At 42.6% G+C, this 6,000-nt stretch overlaps 1 pseudogene across 1 annotated transcript; it reads left to right on the forward strand.

The window, feature by feature from the left end:
- Window positions 1–3,680: 3,680 nt before the first annotated feature.
- On the forward strand, window positions 3,681–4,521 carry LOC311171809 (ADP-ribosylation factor-like protein 1; annotated as a pseudogene). The gene is made up of 2 exons: window positions 3,681–3,715; window positions 3,975–4,521. The product of its transcript is annotated as an ADP-ribosylation factor-like protein 1 (transcript).
- The last annotated feature ends 1,479 nt before the right edge of the window (window positions 4,522–6,000 follow it).

Here is a 6,000-nt window from a genome sequence, read left to right on the forward strand (position 1 = left end):
GCCGGGTCGTCCGCGGAACCTCCGGGAAAGAGCTTCCCCCCAGACGCAGCCTCCCGGGAGTCGGCCCCAGGGCCACCCCGGCCACCCCGACGGCGTCCCGCACCCTCCCCAGCCCAGGCAGGCGAGTCCCGAAGCACCCGCTCTTCCCGCCTCTAACCTCTGCTCGCAGCGGGCGCCGCCTGCACGTCCCGGTCTCGCACCCGCGAGCGACAGCCTCTGTCTGTTCCCCTCCCGCCTCCCGCTCCCGGGATGGGCTTCGTCACTGGGGCGCGGCGGGAGACAGATCGTCCTCAGCCGGGGCACCGGGGGCGGGGCCACAGCACCGCTTAGGGGAACCGAGACCGCGGGTTACTAGGCGATATCTGGGCGCTTGGAAACAGCGACGCCCCGGAGCGCTGAGGCCGCCCCTCTTCTTCCCCGCCCAGGGGGCCCTCTCTCGGCGCATCCTGGGAAATGTAGTCCTTTCGACACCCGCGCGGGCGGGAGCGCGCGGCGCGGGACCACAAGTCCCAGGCTCCCGCGCGCCCGCAGGGGCGCCGAAAGGCCGTTACCGGCGTCAGCGGAGCTTGCAGTTCTCGGCTGAGGAGGGAAGGGCCGCCCAGGGCGACCGCTTGCCCACGCCCGGCGTCCCCTGGCGACTGAAGCGGCGGGACGGCGCGTGTGTACCTGCGTGTGAGGAGTGCTGGAGCTAGACAGTGTCCAGGGCCGGTCTCAGTAATCTCTCCCGCACCGGCCCCTGAGGGATCCGGTCTTCGACATCTGTGTGCACACCTTATCCGACTGAAGCCCGGTTTGTCACCTACTTCAGTGTTCCTTTTTATACAGATGGATTCGAATTTGTTGAAAGTGCAGCGATACCAAATTTAAGAAAAATGCAGGGGTGTGGTCTCACTTTGCCCAAAGAACCTGAGCCTCTTGAGCTGCCTCCTAAATTCGAGGATTTAAGTAATATTTAAAGATAAACAGGTTTTGGAATTGGGAGCGTTCAAACGCAGAAGCCGGGAGAGTTTTTCCCTGAAGTGAACTACCTGAATTCCACCTAGTGATTTGCATTATATCCTTAAAATAATGATAGTCATTGATTTTTTTTAAGAGAGGAATAACAATCAAAACTAGTAGTCATCAAAACATGAGTGAGTAGAGGTAGTGCTTGAGGCACCACATCCAGGTAATAGCAACGATCCAGAAAGGAAGGGACACCTTCCACAGAAGATGCAAAGGTATGTTGAGAGGAGCCTCCTGAACAAACAAATGGATGCAACAGGACATGTTCATTTCCTCATTTATCTTAATATAACTAATGGCCACTATGCTATACCAGATTGCACTTTGAAATGGGTTGAAGGAGTAAGTTCTGGGCCTGCCACTTAAAATGTAACTTTAGACAAATAACTAAATCCTCTAGTCTTTAGTCTATTCATTTAATAAAGCATGACAATCCTCACCAGGATAGTTGTGAGAAGGAAACAAAAGTATATACATGTACAAAGTTAATTTATAAAGCATGATGTAAGCATGGTTCTACCTTTGGACAAAAGCAATATGGAAAAGTAAGAGTAACACTCAACGTAATAACACTATGTTAATATGATAAATAGCACTTTGTTACAAACACTGAAAATGGTGCTTTACATGAGTTAAACAGTATATTCTTCATTCCAATAATAATCCTGTGAGATAGGTACTATTATTTCCTCATTTTACAGATGAGGATACAAAAAAAAAAAGATTAAATAACTTCCCTGAGGATGTATTTGAACTTAGGTTCCACAGTCTGTGTTCTTAACCACCAAGAATTATGAAAGAAATTGGTTAGATGATAGATCCAATTTCATTTGTGAGTGGCAAACTCAAAATAGCTGTGATTTAAACTTGATAAAATTTTATTTCTCACAAAAACCTGGAGATAATACTGACCCCATATGATGACTCTGCTTAAGGAAAAACTTGAGTACTCAAGAAGGAAAGTGGGAAGAGGCACATGGAGCAGAGAGATGTGAAGAAGCTGCACTTGCTTCTTGGTCTTGGTTGAAACAGACCTGGGTGAGAGAACTATGGGGAGATTAACAATGGCAGCTTTTATCTTGATTTTGATTTTTCTCTTTTCCTCCCAGACTTGTCTGGCTGTTTCGACCTGTTCCTATTGGGGACCACACTGTTACATTGCCAGTATGCCAACATTCTGCTCTATTATTCCTAGATGTCATAATCCATGATAGAGTGCCAGCCATAACTTACACATTCCAGTATCTTTCAAAGATGAAGAAATGAAGGGCCAAGGAGTACGTGTTGGCTGCCTTTAAAAGAAAGATTCTCAAAAGCTGTCTCCAATTTTTCCTGTTTACATGATAGTGGCTTGAACTTAGTTACGTGGTCATACCTAGCTGCAAGAAAACTAGGAACTAGTCTTGGAAAAGGAGCAGGGGCTCTTTAAGTCCTTATCCCTTTTAAGCCTGCAACAACCCCATCAGTGGATATCTTCATTTTAATGTGAGAAACTGAGACCCAAAAAGAATTATTTAACCAAGATTACATAAGTGGCACAACCAGAATTCAAGCTCAGCTCTAACTACAGAGCTACTACTATTAAATACTATCCATGTGCCTCCCAACGTAAGATAGAGTATTTATTAACAATTGATAAGGAAAAAAAGCAGAATAAAACAAAATTAAAAAATTTTATGCCTCAAGTACTAAGGACAAAATGTAAGTTGAATTCATAAAAATTCTCACTAAAGTACTTGAATTTTAAAAAGTAAAATGAGAGGTCAAGTGAAAACTTGGATTATGTCGGGAATCATACTTTTAGAGAAGACCCTATGTATTACCTTGGGTCTTCAGCAGAAATAGAAAGTTTCAACAGGGCCTGCCATTCATCAGAGAACTGTGGAGTGAGGGATTAAGCCAAAATACATAGGAATGAGATACACTTTTGGTTACATGAAATGGGCTATGGAACTTGGCATTTCACAGGATGTCAAGTGGTCTGCGCCCTAGAAGAGGTTGTGCTCAGTCCCAAAAGACCTCATCTTTTCCCTATCCATTGCTTTCCAATGTTAGGCTACAAAAAAAAAAAAAAAAAAAAAAAAAGAAAGAAAGACAAAAAGAAAAAACACAATACCCAGCCACCAAACTATGGTTCTGGGAAGACCAACTCATTTCCAGATTGGATGGGCAGAATATCAAGAAAAATCTATACATAAGCTATCAGATAGTTGGAAAGAATGCACCTATGAAACATAAGAAAGCACATAGCAAAAGCAAACCCAAACCCTGAAAGATAGGTTATATACAAAGATAGATGAAGAACCCCATCTAGAAGGAAATTTATGCCAAAGAAGCAGATTCTCTACCAAAGAAGAACTTACAGTATGAATTTAAAATATCAAAAGCTTAAAAATGGACACTAAGAAATCAAGCTAAGAAGTAGTTGAAAAAAATAGGAACACAATTACAGATCTAATGAATACAGTTCAAGCAATATTTTTTCTTTTTTAATTGTTAATTATTTTATATATTTTTTACATCATTTTTCATTTTTGTACAATGTATGCATTTTCATCTTGGTTATAGTCCCGTAAAATTCCCACGACCCATTCACCCGTAAGCTTGAAATCAAGTTGCCACTACGGAAGAAACTCTGGAAAGCATCACAAAAAAAGGCAGGGGTGGGGGTCGCCATGATCCCCACTCCCGCCCTCACCGGGAGTCCAACGTGAAAGTTGCTGGTGGGCTGGGCTTCCAGGGAAACCGACCCGGAGCTGGAGCCAGAGCCGTAGGCCAACACTAGTGGAGGTGGCAGCACCACCGAGGCTCAAAAAAAGGGGGGTGCAATTGTATGGGGAATATAGCCAAAATGAAAATGCATACATTGTGCAAAAATGAAAAATGATGTAAGAATTATATAAAATAAAATATTAAAAAAAAAGAAAAAAAGTTGCTGTCAAGCCTGGGGCGTGTCTCTGACAATCGAGGAAGGCAGACGTGGGTGGTTTTTTCTCAAGTATTTTTTCAGTCTGTTCAGAGCCTGGGAAATGATTTTAATTTTGGGATTAGATGAAGCAGGAAAAACTATAATTTTGTACAGATTACAAATTGGTAAAGTCGTTACCACTATTCCTGCTACTGGATTTAATGTTGAAACAGTAACACAAAAACCTTAAATTCCAAGTCTGGGATTTAGGAGGACAGACAAGTATTAGGCCATACTGGAGATGTTATTAGTCCAACACATATGCAGTCATTTATGTAGTAGTCAGTTGTGAGCGAGATAGAAGTGGCATTTCCAAATCAGAGTTGGTTGCCATTGTTGGAGGAAGAAGAACTAAGAATAGCTATTTTGGTGGCGTTTGCAAATAAGCAGGACATGGAACAAGTCATAACTCTCTCAGAGATGGCGAATTCACTTGGGTTGCCCGGAAGGACCGGAAATGGCAGATACTCAGAACTTCAGCAACCAAAGGCACTGGCCTTGATGAGGCAATGGAATGGTTAGTTGAAACATGAAAGAGCAGGCAGTAAATTCAAACACTTCTCTGAAAAGAAGACTACATCACATATCCCTTGGAAAAGTCACTTGTGCTTTACACTACTAAATGCTGACAGCAACATTTGTAATAAATATAGAAAAGTATTTAGTTGGAGGGGTAACTCATGTTGATTGAACCAACTGAATATCTTTTCTGTGTAACACAAATATTCCTTCCTTGCTTTCTTTGTTAAGATATATGTATAGGCCTCCCCTGGTGGCGCAGGCGGTTGAGCACCGTGCTATGAGGCTGTCTGCAGCCTCTGCAGTGCAGGTTCGATCCTGGCCAGCCAGCGAGGGTCCCACATGGCGCTGCAGATCTCTCCTGTCGTGCCCGCTGCTCCCCTCAGTGGTGTATTTCATCAGTCTGTCTGTTCTGTTCCCTGCTCTGTCTCTGGTGAATCCTTTCACCCTCCCGTGCATCTGGCCTGTACCCTGGTTCTTGTACAAATAAATAAATAAATCTTTAAAAAAAAAAGATATATGTATTCTATTTGTATGGAATTCTTATTCAAATACAGTCCTATTAATGAGTGTACTCTTATTGAGGTTAAAAAAAAAACTTTCCTATTTTTTAATTAGTGATTGCAGCTTGTTTGTATTAATACTAATACATTTCTTAACTCAGATTTTTCCCCCAAAATGAGTTTTTTCCAAAGATTAGACTCAATAGAATAGGCTAGGAATAGAGTGTGGGTAATACAGTCTTCATTTGCTGAATGACCATTTTATTTATGTTGTTTCATTTAAAAGAACTTGGTTATCAGCATGAAGTTTGTGGTTAGCTGGACTCTGACCTGTCATTGTCATTTCATGAGTACTTTGTAGTTGTCACAAAAAATTTTACACATACTGATCTAGTCGATGTGTATAGGATCCCTGCGATAGAGTTAGAGCAGGCTGTCCTATCTCATTTTTATAGACTTGGACCTAAGGTTCTGATGATTGACTTGCCCAAAGTCCCCAGCTAGTGAGGTGGGAAGAAGGCTTTAAGCAAGACTTCTGAGTCAGAAGCTTGTCCTATAAACTATACCTTAAATTCCTGAAAATGCTAATATTGGCAATACAGACAACCCAATCCTTAAATAAAATTATATAAATTGAAATCGACATAGTACACTCAAAGTAATGTCCATAAATGTATTTATCCATACTAGTAGACATAGAAAAAATCTTAAGGGCCTCCCCTGGTGGCGCAGCGGTTGAGCGCTGGGCTGTGAAGCTGCCCGCAGCCTCTGCAGCGCCGGTTCTATCCCCTGCTGCCAGCGAGGGTCCCTCAGCAGTGTACTTCGTCAGTCTGCCTGTTCTGCTCTCTGCTCTGGCTCTGGTGAATTCTCTCACCCTCCCACGCTTCTGACTATACCCAGTGCTTGTATAAAAAAAAAATCTTAAATTGATATATGATGGAATTCATAGCACATTGAAAGAAATTTTAAAAAGGCTTTATTTTGAAAGATTTAAGACATTTGTAT

The sequence above is a fragment of the Talpa europaea genome, assembly GCF_964194135.1.
Source record: "Talpa europaea genome assembly, chromosome: 6".
In the NCBI taxonomy this organism is placed as follows: Eukaryota; Metazoa; Chordata; class Mammalia; order Eulipotyphla; family Talpidae; genus Talpa; species Talpa europaea.